This window comes from Solanum lycopersicum, chromosome 8 (assembly GCF_036512215.1).
Source record: "Solanum lycopersicum chromosome 8, SLM_r2.1".
Classification (NCBI taxonomy): domain Eukaryota; kingdom Viridiplantae; phylum Streptophyta; class Magnoliopsida; order Solanales; family Solanaceae; genus Solanum; species Solanum lycopersicum.
In genome coordinates, this window is record NC_090807.1 from 38,255,297 (window position 1) to 38,270,168 (window position 14,872).

At 28.0% G+C, this 14,872-nt stretch overlaps 2 long non-coding RNA genes across 2 annotated transcripts; both read left to right on the plus strand.

Annotated features, from left to right (window-relative positions):
• Positions 1 to 309: 309 nt before the first annotated feature.
• LOC104648677 (uncharacterized) lies at positions 310 to 3,198 on the plus strand. Its single transcript, XR_742654.4, has 2 exons — positions 310 to 935; positions 2,587 to 3,198. It is a non-coding gene; the product is annotated as an uncharacterized lncRNA (long non-coding RNA).
• A 777-nt stretch (positions 3,199 to 3,975) lies between these two features.
• On the plus strand, positions 3,976 to 11,018 carry LOC138337624 (uncharacterized). Its single transcript, XR_011210975.1, has 2 exons — positions 3,976 to 4,134; positions 10,175 to 11,018. It is a non-coding gene; the product is annotated as an uncharacterized lncRNA (long non-coding RNA).
• Positions 11,019 to 14,872: the final 3,854 nt, after the last annotated feature.

Here is a 14,872-nt window from a genome sequence, read left to right on the forward strand (position 1 = left end):
TATTATGTCAAATCTCTAATATTTATTAAAAGTAAATTATGTATGCAATAAATATGTACTATAAACTTTTTTTAAAAATATATTATGCTTGTTTTGTTATAAATTGACACATTGTATTATAAGTGTATTAAAATGTGTGATAGATGTATTAATCATCAATAAAATTTGTACTATATATGAATAATAAATTGTTCTCTATAATATGTATTATAAATATATTAAAAGTGATTAGAAAAAAAGTTATTGATAAAAATGATAAATATTTTTTTAATATAGTATATTAATGTAAGTTTCACCTACATCTACCACCCCTGTACTATTTTCTTCTTCTTCTTTCCGGCAAAAACACGACCCAACTCATGAAACCAAGAAAAAATCAAAACCCAAATACCCCAGAGAACCTTCAACACGATCCCTCTCTAGCGGTCGTCCTCTCCTCTCGTACGAATTTTTTCAAAGAATCTTACAGGTGTCTCCATCCCCTCGCTCCTTCATCCTTGCTCCTTGAATCGGACGGACTTCGTGCTAAATCCATTGGGAATTTTTCCTCATTTGAGTTGGCAACCTTATCCTCAAAGGATTCCGAATTTAAAATTTTGAATTTCATCCGAAAAAGCTCACATGTTTCCCCCAAAATCAGTGCCCATCTCATTCTATAAAAGTTCTCTTTATTCTTCATTGGAAGTGTTGGAAACAATATATTTGGAAAAAGATTGGGAAAAATCTGAGCGAGTATACAAAGTTAGACACGATGTTACAGAAAATGATAAAGATTTGGAGATAGAAATAGACCCAAAAAACAAATCAGTGAAACAGGAGATACTTAAGTTTTCGGTTTTACTTTGAACTCAAGTTCTTGTCATCTTCTCGTAGTCTCAAGTTGGTTGTGGAATTGTCTCCAACAGTTAGAGTCTCAGTTTGCTACTTCGGAAAAGGTATATAGTTTCCCCTTTCTTTTAATCTCCCTCTTTAGTTTCAATTGTCGATATGAATATAGCTTGAATGGTTGTGTATATATGGATGTTGGAAGGATGGTTCCGATTTGCTGCTTCTCTTGTTTTATCAGCTTTTTCATGATATATTTGTGAATTGTGATTGGTCTTCAAAAGTTTCTTCAGTCTAGGTTAACTCTCTTAAATCTTCCTCAATAATCAGTATCCAACATTTGGTCATTCTTTCTCTACTTTGAACTAAATGTGCGAATCGAAATGTATATTTGTTTAAGCTTACGTTCGTGCTTGCGTTACTCCGTATCTTGAATCTATTCACTGAAATAAATCGGTGCCCGATAGTTATAAAGGGATTTGTTCTGTTTAGCCTCCAAAAAGGATTTGATGTCTCTTTCATTATTGTGCTTGTCTGATTCTTAGTTTGGGTTTTGTAGTGAAGGTAATGGGTTGAAAATAATAGTTTGGGTCCTGTTTAGCTAGCTGAAATCAAGAGCTAAGTTTTTGTAGTGAAGGTAATGGGTTGAAAATAATAGTTTGGGTCCTGTTTAGCTAGCTGAAATCAAGAGGTAAGTTTATAATTATTCGAGTGTCAAATAGAAGTGTTCTATGATTGTTTTTTTGTTGTTGTTGTGCAAAGATCTTTTCTTCCATGATTCATCTCTTTCATCGAGTTTAATGGGTCGAAATATATTGTCTCGAATACTATTTTGTTGAAACTTCCCTGTTTTCTTGGTTTTTTTTTTTAGATTTTGTAGTCTGTTGGAAATTCTCCTTCCTCTTGTCTATTCGATGTATCTTAATCATAAGTTGACATATAATTTTCTTGTTTAGAATAAGATATGGTTTGCTCCAATATTTCATAGCAATTTAGCATCATTTGCCATGAACAACAATGTTTTGCTCTTAAAAATAATTTGTTGAGAATTATACTCCCTTATCCTTTACTGTTAAGTTATAGAGTAGGAATCATATACCCTATAGTTCACTATTGGCTTGATTTTCAATCCTTTCTTTGCTCTGTAGTATGTTTGTCAAATTTAGGTGATGTTATTTTTTAAACGTGCAACTATTTTTTTTTCAACGTGATGTCAGATTGGTCATTGTTCTCCACAGTTATTTAATATGTCTCTTTGTCATTACTTGTTTAGGACTTTGTATGTAGTTTACATGATTAATGATAAATCCTCATGTCAAAGTAGTAATCAACTATTAAGGGTAGATTATTAGTCATTGTTCCATTCTAAGCATTTTTTGGGGGTATACTTCACTGTAATTGTTGTTTACCATATCATCCTGAATGTAGCTTAACTCGATCATGGCTGAAAATATGTTCGTTATGCTAAAATGACTTTATATTATCGTTCTTCTTTAATGTGTTTCACTTGCCTTCCCAATATCTAATTATCTTTGAAATGGAAGTTTCCCTTCGTTTCACGTGCTGGAACCATATTTGCCATGAATTTTCTTCCCAACATCTCATGGCAATGATCTCTTAGTTTATATTTGATATGCTTGATGGGTCCAAGTCTTCACTTCATTATTATTAATTGTATTCAATGTTGCTGTCCTTTTATTTTTTCTCACTCAGTATACTAATTTTATTTCCTTTATACTTTGCATGTGAAACTTATTCTAGTTAACCATAAACTCTTATCTTTCTGCTGCATTCGGAGAGAGAGCCTGAGAGTAGAGAGTAGAGAGAAGATTGTTAGATGAAGGATTGATGATTTTATTTATGAGGGGAAACCCTCTATTTATACACAAAATTTACAGACTTTTGGCCAAACCTGGCCGACACATACTTTACACTTGGCCTTTTTATATTCGGCCGACACAAGAAAACAAAATACTTACTATTACTACTTTACATAATAGCCTCTTCTTTATTTATGGCCGACATAAAAGAGTATTTGTATTTTGTATTTTGTTAAAATTTTGTGTCGGCTGAATATCAGCCATATGTAGAAAGTAATAATTTTTATTTTTGTCGTGTTGTGTCGGCTGTAAAGAACTAAGATAGATAAAAAGATAAGAAAAATATGGAAAAAACTAAGATCTTTATATATAGAATATGAACTATCACAACTAGTCAAAACAGATAATGATAGAAAAAATCAATTGATAAACATAATTTCAAAAATAGAATATAAATATGTCTGCTATTTGAAAAAACAGTATGAACAGAGAAATCTATAAACAACAATTAATAGAAGAAATAATGGAAAAAATGGTTGAAAAAGAACAAGAATTACAACATAGAAAAAGAAGATTAGAAGAAAACATATTAGCAGGAGTATGTAATAAATCAATACTAGCACAAAGAAAAGATATATTAATGTTAGAATTAGAATTAGATTGTCTTGAATATGAATTACAACATAATATAATACATAGATCATAATGAACAAAGAGGAATTTGCAGTAGACGAAAAAACATATGAAAACCAAGACGGAATGATAATAAAAATAGTATTTTCAAATTTAGGAAGAAGATACAAGAAAATAGGAAATAACTTATATTTAATGCTAGAAAAAGAAACAGCAAAATTAGAAGATAGTTTAACAGCTATGGTAAGAATAACAAAAGAAAATGAAGAAATAGATAAATCAAGAGAAATTGAAAAAATGAAAACACAAGCAAAACAAGAAGTACAAAATTTAGAAGAAATAAAAAATACAAGAATAAGTGAATTAGAAAAAGAAAACAAAATAAATCGACATACACACTATTTTCTTTATGACTTTTACAATTGGCTTTTTACAGCCGACACAACACGACAAAAATAAAAATTATTACTTTCTACATATGGCTGATATTCAGCCGACACAAAATTTTAACAAAATACAAAATACAAATACTCTTTTATGTCGGCCATAAATAAAGAAGAGGCTATTATGTAAAGTAGTAATAGTAAGTATTTTGTTTTCTTGTGTCGGCCGAATATAAAAAGGCCAAGTGTAAAGTATGTGTCGGCCAGGTTTGGCCAAAAGTCTGTAAATTTTGTGTATAAATAGAGGGTTTCCCCTCATAAATAAAATCATCAATCCTTCATCTAACAATCTTCTCTCTACTCTCTACTCTCAATTCATAAATCCGCTTCCACCCCCTCCATTGGTATCAGAGCTAGTTAATTTAATAACTATGAAAAACAAATCAACTATGACAGATGATCTACAAGAACAGGTATACCATTTTATATTTATGAGTAGCTAAATTAATTTATTCCTAAAAATCTCTTGTTAATTATAATTGTTTATCATGTTTGAATAATGTTATAATAACCATCTTTAGAAAGTTTGCTACAGAAATATTCTTCGAACAAGTATGCCCAGACTATGCCATCCTAAGGTTGAAAGCGATAGGCAGAGAAGGCCGTTTAGGGGAGTAAACAAAGTTGAGGCGCTGTTAGGGAAACTAATCAAAGAAGAAAGCTGTAGTAGTGACCAGACTAGATGATTATTAAATCATTATTTCTGCATAATAAGCAAGTATAATTTATTAAGAGGTTGAAAGGAATAAAATTTTAGTGAAAAATAAAAATAATAAAAATGGAAACCTACCTATTAAACGATGATGTTGATTATAAGATATTACTATTCTATATACTAAAAAATTTGAATACTGATATAAAAAGAGAAATTTATAATAAATTATTAACATATGAGATAATATAAATAACAACCCAAGGTTGGACTAAGTTAACCATACAAAGTATACAAGATGAGCTTTATTATGATATGTATGATTTATATGATGATTTAGATATTGGAGATTAAATATGACTGAATATTGGCTAAGGCGATATGGTAGGAATTACAGGTTAAAAAAGATTAGATATCCAGATAAATTAAGTAGGCTTTTTAAAATATTATATAAAAAGTTATGATGAATAAAAATAAAAATACTAAAATAAAAAGAACTAAGATAGATAAAAAAGATAAGAAAAATATGGAAAAAACTAAGATCTTTATATATAGAATATGAACTATCACAACTAGTCAAAACAGATAATGATAGAAAAAATCAATTGATAAACATAATTTCAAAAATAGAATATAAATATGTCTGCTATTTGAAAAAACAGTATGAACAGAGAAATCTATAAACAACAATTAATAGAAGAAATAATGGAAAAAATGGTTGAAAAAGAACAAGAATTACAACATAGAAAAAGAAGATTAGAAGAAAACATATTAGTAGGAGTATGTAATAAATCAATACTAGCACAAAGAAAAGATATATTAATGTTAGAATTAGAATTAGATTGTCTTGAATATGAATTACAACATAATATAATACATAGATCATAATGAACAAAGAGGAATTTGCAGTAGACGAAAAAACATATGAAAACCAAGACGGAATGATAATAAAAATAGTATTTTCAAATTTAGGAAGAAGATACAAGAAAATAGGAAATAACTTATATTTAATGCTAGAAAAAGAAACAGCAAAATTAGAAGATAGTTTAACAGCTATGGTAAGAATAACAAAAGAAAATGAAGAAATAGATAAATCAAGAGAAATTGAAAAAATGAAAACACAAGCAAAACAAGAAGTACAAAATTTAGAAGAAATAAAAAATACAAGAATAAGTGAATTAGAAAAAGAATTAGCTAGGTTAAAATTATTATATGAAAATAAACAAAAAGAAAAAGATAAAGAGCTAGAACTAACAAATGAAATAAAACAAATGGAACAAAAACTAAATGAAGATCTAAATGAAGATATTGAAGTAAACGAAATAGATGGAAATGAAAATGACCAACAATCAGAAATAAGTGATATAAGTGAAACATATACAGAAATTCTAGAACAGATAAATAAACCGAAAAAATTAGAGATAAACACGGGAGATATGAATAGACCTAGTACGTCAAGAGTTAAAACCCCAGATAATAGTCCCAGAAATAGTCCTAGAGTTAGTCCTAGGAGAACACCACCAATTTATTATACAGAAAGCTATCAGCAATCAGATAGAAATAATGCAATATGGAACAGTAGATTAAATAAAAATTGGACACCTAAACCAGCAAATGAACAATACAATTTTTTAGATTTAGATTGTGTCGCAGATATAAATAAAGCAATATTAATATGGATAGGAAATATGTCTAAACAGTTAATAGACAATAAAATAGAAACAGCAAAAACACCAAGATACATAGAAAGAACATTTGTAGGAACAACAAAATTATGGATAGAAAATCTACCCTCGGAAAGTTTAGAAGTACTTAGGAATGATAAGAAAATGGATGGATCTGCATCAGCAACAAATATAGATATACTAGATAAATATGAATCAGCAATAAGAAATGAATTTGGAGGCATGACTACAGATACAAGAGAACAAAATAGAGAAAAAATAATAAATAGACAACTTATGACAAAATTAGCTATATGTAAAATGTGTTACTTAGAAGAATATACTTGCGCATTTAAAGAATATTATTACAAAGTTAAATACAATTTAGACGAAGCAAAAGAAATAAGAAAACAATATTATACAAAATTACCAGAACCATTTAGTACAAACGTAATAAAGGATTGGAATAATGAAGGAATGGTAGATACTATAGGATCTAGAATAAAATTTTTAAATCAATGGTTCATACAACTATGTGAAAACCAAAAAGAAAAATTAAAAATGGAAAAAAGTACTAAATAAAAATTTATCATGTTGCAAAAATAAAATGGCACCACAATTTGGATGCACAACTAAAAAACAAAAATCTAAAAGATATAAAAATTATAGAAAAAAGAAATCTATATATAAATATAAACAACCAAGACGAAGGTATTATGTAAAAAACTATAAAATAAAAAGACCATACAGACAAAAAAGAAAGATATCCCAATGTACTTGTTATAATTGTGGAAAAATAGGACACATAGCTAAAGATTGTAAATTACCCAAAAATCCAAAAAGAAAACAAATAGCAGAATTAATTATAGATAATGAAAAATATATGCAAATAGAGTACATAGATTATGAATTAAGTGAAAATGATAGTATATATGAAGTATCAGATATAGAAACTGAGAATGAAGAAGAAAATATTAACATAGATAATAATGAAACAGATGAAGAAATATAATGTCTGAAAATGAAATAAAAATAATATCTAAGGAAGAATATCAAGATGAAGAATCATCAGAACAGAAAATTATATTTGATAATACGATATTTGAACAAATAAAAGGAAAAGAATTAGATTTAAGTGTTGAAAAAGTATTAGAAATACCTATTTTAAGAAATTTGTTTAAAAGACAAAAAGAAGAATACTATGTAATTAGCCAAAAAGAACATATCATAGATTGCAAATACACAAGAGGAAAAGCATATATACCTATAATAAATAAAAGAATGATAAACAAAGAAATACAAGATATAAAAGCTAAAACACCAATAAAATATGTACATTTAGGAGGAACAGAAATATTAATAAAAGCCTGCTTTAGAGAAGGAATAGATACACCTATAGAAATATATTTAGCAGATGATAGAATTGTACACCCTATTGAAAAAAGCGTAATTAGTGCAGTAAAAGGAAACTTGATATATCAAAAATTTAAATTTACAATAAGTGCTAATTATACAGTATCATTAACAGATAAAAATATAGATAGATCATTAGTTCTATATTGGAAAATGTCTGGAATAGAACTAGCACCAGGAAGTAAATTATTTACAGCAAGATGTAAAATTTATATATATTAACAACAAAGCATAAAATAACAGCAAGAAATAAAATTAATAAAATAAAAATAGAAAACCCTTTTGAAAAAATAATTACTGTAATAGACAATAATGACTATAGTTATAAAGAAATTGATATAGAAGAAGATTTAGAGATAGTAAAAGAAAGATTAAGCACTTCAAGTGTACCAAATACATTGACAAGAGCTACCTCATCAAGGATGAGTACATCTAAAAGAAAATATGAAATTCCACAAAGCCTATTAGATAAAGAAGAAATAACACCATATCATTATTTCATCACAGGAATAATAGACCAAAGAAAATATAAAATACTAATAAATACAGGACAAGAAGAAAATTATATAACAAGAGAGTTAGTATTAGAAGAAGAAATTATAAGAACAGGACATACATGCCCTGGACTACCTAGTGAGATAGTAAACACGAATGAAGAAACAACAGAAAAAGAAATAATTATAGGAGGAATACTCTTAATAATACAATTCAAAATATACCAAGGAGATCATAATATTACATTAGGAATAAAATGGTTAGAAAAAGTTAAACCATACAACATAGAAAATGAACAATTAACAATAACTTGTCAAAATAAGAAAATAATTATAAAAAGGACAAAATGATTAATGAAAATATTTATACTTGCAAAAATTATAGTAGAAGGATATTACAACAGATATTATACACCTATGATAGATACAGGAGCAGAAGCGAATATATGTAAATATAATTGCTTACCAGAAGATAAATGGGAAAAATTAAAAACACCTATGGTAGTAACGGGATTTAACAATGAAGGAAGTATGATTAAATACAAAGCAAAAAATATAAAAATACAAATATGGGATAAAATACTAACAATAGAAGAAATGTATAATTTTGAATTTACTACAAAAGATATGTTATTAGGAATGCCATTTCTAGATAAATATTATCCACACATAATAACAAAAACACATTGGTGGCTTACTACACCATGCGGAAATAAGATAGGAGCAAAAAGAGTAAATAATAAACAACGAAAAACTATGGAATGGATAAAAGGAAGTGAAAAGATAAACCAAGAAATGGAAAATATAAATAATAAACAAATAACGCAATTAGAAATTATTATATTTGCCATAGACAAAGTCAAGTTAATTAATGAACAAATAGAACAATTATATAGTGAAGATCCATTACAAGGATGGGAAAAACATAAGACAAAAGTAAAAATTGAATTAATAGATGAAAGTAGTATAATAACACAGAAACCATTAAAATATAACTTTGATGATCTAGAAGAATTTAAAATACATATAAATGAATTGTTAGAAAATAATTACATACAAAAAAGCAATAGTAAACATACAAGTCCAGCATTTATAGTAATAAAACATAGTGAACAAAAAAGAGGTAAAAGTAGAATGGTCATAGATTATCGTAATCTAAATGCTAAAACCAAAACATACAATTATGCAATACCAAACAAAATACTAAAAATAAGACAAATACAAGGATATAATTATTTCAGTAAATTTGACTGCAAATCAGGATTTTACCACCTAAAACTAGAAGAAGAATCTAAACAATTAACAGCATTCACAGTACCACAAGGTTTCTATGAATGGAATGTTTTACCTTTTGGATATAAAAATGCACCAGGTAGATTCCAACATTTTATGGATAACTGTTTTAACCAGCTAGAAAACTGTATTGTATATATAGATGACATATTGTTATATTCTAGAACACAAGATGAACATATAAGATTATTGGAAAAATTTATACATATAGTAAAAAATGCAGGTATAAGTCTGAGTAAAAGAAAAGCAGAAATTATGAAATCACAAATAGAATTTCTAGGAATACAAATAGATAAAAATGGAATAAAAATGCAAACACATATAGTACAAAAAATAATTACTATTGATGAAAATATAGATACAAAAAAGAAATTACAATCCTTTCTAGGATTAGTAAATCAGGTAAGAGAATATATACCAAAATTAGCAGAACATCTAAAACCATTACATAAAAAACTTAAAAAAGATGTAAAATATCATTTTGATGATAAAGATAAAAAACATATAAGAAATATTAAGAATTTATGTAAAAAACTACCAAAACTATATTTTCCTGATGAAAATAAAATATTTACTTATATTGTCGAAACAGATTCAAGTGATCATAGCTATGGAGGAGTTTTAAAATACAAATATGAAAAAGAAAAAATAGAACACCATTGTAGATATTATTCAGGATCTTATACAGAAGCACAAATAAAATGGGAAATAAATAGAAAAGAATTATTCGCATTATATAAATGTTTATTAGCATTTGAACCATATATTGTTTACAATAAATTTATTGTAAGAACAGATAACACACAAGTAAAATGGTGGATAACGAAAAAATTAGATGATTCAGTTACAACAAAAGAAATAAGGAGACTAGTATTAAACATACTAAATTTTACATTTACAATTGAGGTAATAAAAACTGACAAAAATATAATTGCAGACTATTTATCAAGACAGAGTTACACAGTCAGGACAAGATAATGTTATGGAAAACATACTCAAAACCCTAACTACACTTTGTACAAAAGTGGACAGTATGAGATTGAGAATTCAAAAGTTAGAAGAAAAGGAAGAATCTACAAGTCAGCAGCATGACTCTAAAAATGCAGAGCTACGTCGTTCGGCAGACGGTAAAAAGCCAGATCTAGAAGGAGACGTTGGGAAATTCCATAAAACCCATGACAATGTTTGTTTAAATGCAGCTACAGCAAGCACATCTACAACAAAAGGAGCCAGTGGAATAAGATATACAAATTTAAATATGAACAAAATCTTCGATAAACCATTTATTCCAAAGAACCAAAAAGACTCATTATTTATACCACCACAAATACATACTTACTCAGAAAGTTTAAACCAAGATAAAAAAGCCTACAACCACATAACCCGCTCATATATTGAAAACCTTTATAAAATCCAAAATTATTTAAACTCAACACCTAGATCTCCAACTACCAAAGACCCTAATACTGATTTCATAACACAAAAGCTACAAGGATATAATAAGTTAATAGCACAACCAGGCACCAATGCAAATCTAGTAAAAACATGTTATAGTTATGGATTACTTAATACAGTTTATACCCAAACAGGAGATGAAATATCTACCATACCAGAGCTATACAAAGCCTTTATGAACTATAAAAGAATTACTAAAGGAACATTGTTTTATATAAAGTTTTATTCAGCACCAGCAGAGATATTATTTGATGAGATAAAACCAATTATACAAGTTATAAAAATTGGTTTGACCAGAGATATGATAATTCCAGAAGATATCGGAATACAATAAGAAATACAAAAGATTGAGATACCAGAATTCTACGCCAACAAAAGAGTTATAGGAATAGCAACTATCCTAAATGAACTAACTAACAATTATTTAAACGGAAATTCAGTATGGAGCTATTATGTACGAGAGCAAGTTATGATATATTCAAATTCTAAAGAAATCAGAGAACAAGATATGGAAGAGATACGCCAATGGATACTTAGTCTACTCAAGCCAGAGCAAAAACCAACAACAAGAGCATTAAGGAAAGGTTTTATTTCGGAAGAATTATTGACCAGATATTGCAAAATTATTGGACTATTTCTGGGACTAACTCTAGGACTATTTCTGGGACTATTATCTGGGGTTTTAACTCTTGACGTACTAGGTCTATTCATATCTCCTGTGTTTATCTCTAATTTTTTCGGTTTATTTATCTGTTCTAGAATTTCTGTATATGTTTCACTTATATCACTTATTTCTGATTGTTGGTCATTTTCATTTCCATCTATTTCGTTTACTTCAATATCTTCATTTAGTTTTTGTTCCATTTGTTTTATTTCATTTGTTAGTTCTAGCTCTTTATCTTTTTCTTTTTGTTTATTTTCATATAATAATTTTAACCTAGCTAATTCTTTTTCTAATTCACTTATTCTTGTATTTTTTATTTCTTCTAAATTTTGTACTTCTTGTTTTGCTTGTGTTTTCAGTTTTTCAATTTCTCTTGATTTATCTATTTCTTCATTTTCTTTTGTTATTCTTACCATAGCTGTTAAACTATCTTCTAATTTTGCTGTTTCTTTTTCTAGCATTAAATATAAGTTATTTCCTATTTTCTTGTATCTTCTTCCTAAATTTGAAAATACTATTTTTATTATCATTCCGTCTTGGTTTTCATATGTTTTTTCGTCTACTGCAAATTCCTCTTTGTTCATTATGATCTATGTATTATATTATGTTGTAATTCATATTCAAGACAATCTAATTCTAATTCTAACATTAATATATCTTTTCTTTGTGCTAGTATTGATTTATTACATACTCCTGCTAATATGTTTTCTTCTAATCTTCTTTTTCTATGTTGTAATTCTTGTTCTTTTTCAACCATTTTTTCCATTATTTCTTCTATTAATTGTTGTTTATAGATTTCTCTGTTCATACTGTTTTTTCAAATAGCAGACATATTTATATTCTATTTTTGAAATTATGTTTATCAATTGATTTTTTCTATCATTATCTGTTTTGACTAGTTGTGATAGTTCATATTCTATATATAAAGATCTTAGTTTTTTCCATATTTTTCTTATCTTTTTATCTATCTTAGTTCTTTTTATTTTAGTATTTTTATTTTTATTCATCATAACTTTTTATATAATATTTTAAAAAGCCTACTTAATTTATCTAGATATCTAATCTTTTTTAACCTGTAATTCCTACCATATCGCCTTAGCCAATATTCAGTCATATTTAATCTCCAATATCTAAATCATCATATAAATCATACATATCATAATAAAGCTCATCTTGTATACTTTGTATGGTTAACTTAGTCCAACCTTGGGTTGTTATTTCTATTATCTCATATGTTAATAATTTATTATAAATTTCTCTTTTTATATTAGTATTCAAATTTTTTAGTATATAGAATAGTAATATCTTATAATCAACATCATCGTTTAATAGGTAGGTTTCCATTTTTATTATTTTTATTTTTCACTAAAATTTTATTCCTTTCAACCTCTTAATAAATTATACTTGCTTATTATGCAGAAATAATGATTTAATAATCATCTAGTCTGGTCACTACTACAGCTTTCTTCTTTGATTAGTTTCCCTAACAGCGTCTCAACTTTGTTTACTCCCCTAAACGGCCTTCTCTGCCTACCGGTTTCAACCTTAGGATGGCATAGTCTGGGCATACTTGTTCGAAGAATATTTCTGTAGCAAACTTTCTAAAGATGGTTATTATAACATTATTCAAACATGATAAACAATTATAATTAACAAGAGATTTTTAGGAATAAATTAATTTAGCTACTCATAAATATAAAATGGTATACCTGTTGTAATGACCCGAAAGGTCATTTTTGAAAATTTTAAATATTAATTTAATTAAGAATAAATTAATTTATGACTAATTATTAAATAACTAATTGTAATTAATAATTATGGTTAAGTTTATAAAAAATTTTTTTTTACCATATACCAATTACCCTTATAGGAAATAAATTATTAGGGTTAGAGAGTTTTTAGTTTATAACTTTAAGAAAAGGAGACACCTGCGTATAGCGACGATTGGCGTAGAACTGCAATTCACGATCAGGTAATGTTCATGAATTTTTCATTCATTATGCAATTGAAAATATTGAGGTCAAATGTAGTACAAGCATAATTATCATTATAATAATGTGTGAAAATGAGTAAGGAATCAAATTGTTAACTTTATTAATTATATTATTATTTGTAAGTTACAGTGGATCAGAACTGAAATTGTACCAACTTGAACGTGATTTCTATATATATATATTTATCATAGTGGTAATGTTAATGACGATTAAAAAAAAATTGAGGGTAATTATCGATCAGTAAAGATAATTAATTGTTGAGGGATAGTTTCTAAGAATATAACCTGTGTCAATTTGAGTTCTGAAAAATTTTGGGTTTTCTTGTAACTAAAATATTATGTCCATGATTTTGATTTTTAGTGTTTCTCTAATTCCTTGTTATAATTGTCACATATAATTTAAGTTTTGATATATTGAGATAGGTAAATAAATATAAAGTGTAATGTATTTTTGAATAGCATTAGACTTGTGATATTTGAGGAATTAAGACTTAATCGTAAACTTGAAAATTGGAGAAAAGTTAAAAGAGTTGACATGTCAAATGACATCAAAAGTTAAGAACTTGATTATAAATTTGTGCTCTATGATTTTTGGTCTATGTTAGACACGTAGTGATATGGATGTTGTTAGGTTTAAAATCTTATTGTGATCGTTAATAGGAATAGATTGTATTGGTTTGGAAGTACAACGAAAGGAAAAGGCTCAAGTTCAGAGTGATTGTTCGACTATTTGAGGCAAGTGGATTTCTAAACTCTTGTTAAGCGTACGAAATTCGTGTATATCCTTGTGTGATGTTGAGAATGATTTAGAGACTTGTTGTTTATTTGTTGGTGTTGTATTTCTTGTTGTAAATTGTGTTTGGTTATCAAATGGTCATCTCCTCCCTTTTCATTTGAGCATGTCATTTGCATTGTATCTGAGACATTGTTGTGGTAAGAGGATGGTGTACTATTTTCGAGGGTCGTATCGCGCGCCGCGACGGATATTATATTTCGAGGGACGTATCGCGCGCCGCGAAGGTTACTACTTATCGAGGGTCGTGTCGTGCGCCGCGACAGATGCATGGACAGATATGTCCCCCATGGGTCCCGGACTGAGAGACAGCGGGTGTGTATCGTTAGGGAAGACATGCATCACTATATTTGACATTGCATCTCATGGCATTACACATTTTATTATTGATGAACTTGAACATGTGTTTTGTTGATCCTGTGAGTGTTTCTCTGTGAAGCTTGTGACTGTTGAATATTGAGTTGTTATTGAGAATGTGTAAACTGATAGAGTGTGGTTATTGAGTTGTGTGTTTGGTAAACTGTAACCTATTAGACTGTATCGTGGAGGTTTAGATATGGTGTAAGGAGTGCCCGTATTTTGTTCACTTAACTTGTGTTTAGAGGTTTGCTTGTTGGGTACCGCGTGGTTTGGTACTCACCCCTTGCTTCTACAAATTTTTGTAGGATACGAGCCTGGATCATCGTGATACTTGTCATTCTTTTCGTTTCCGAGGCATCTTGTGGAGGAT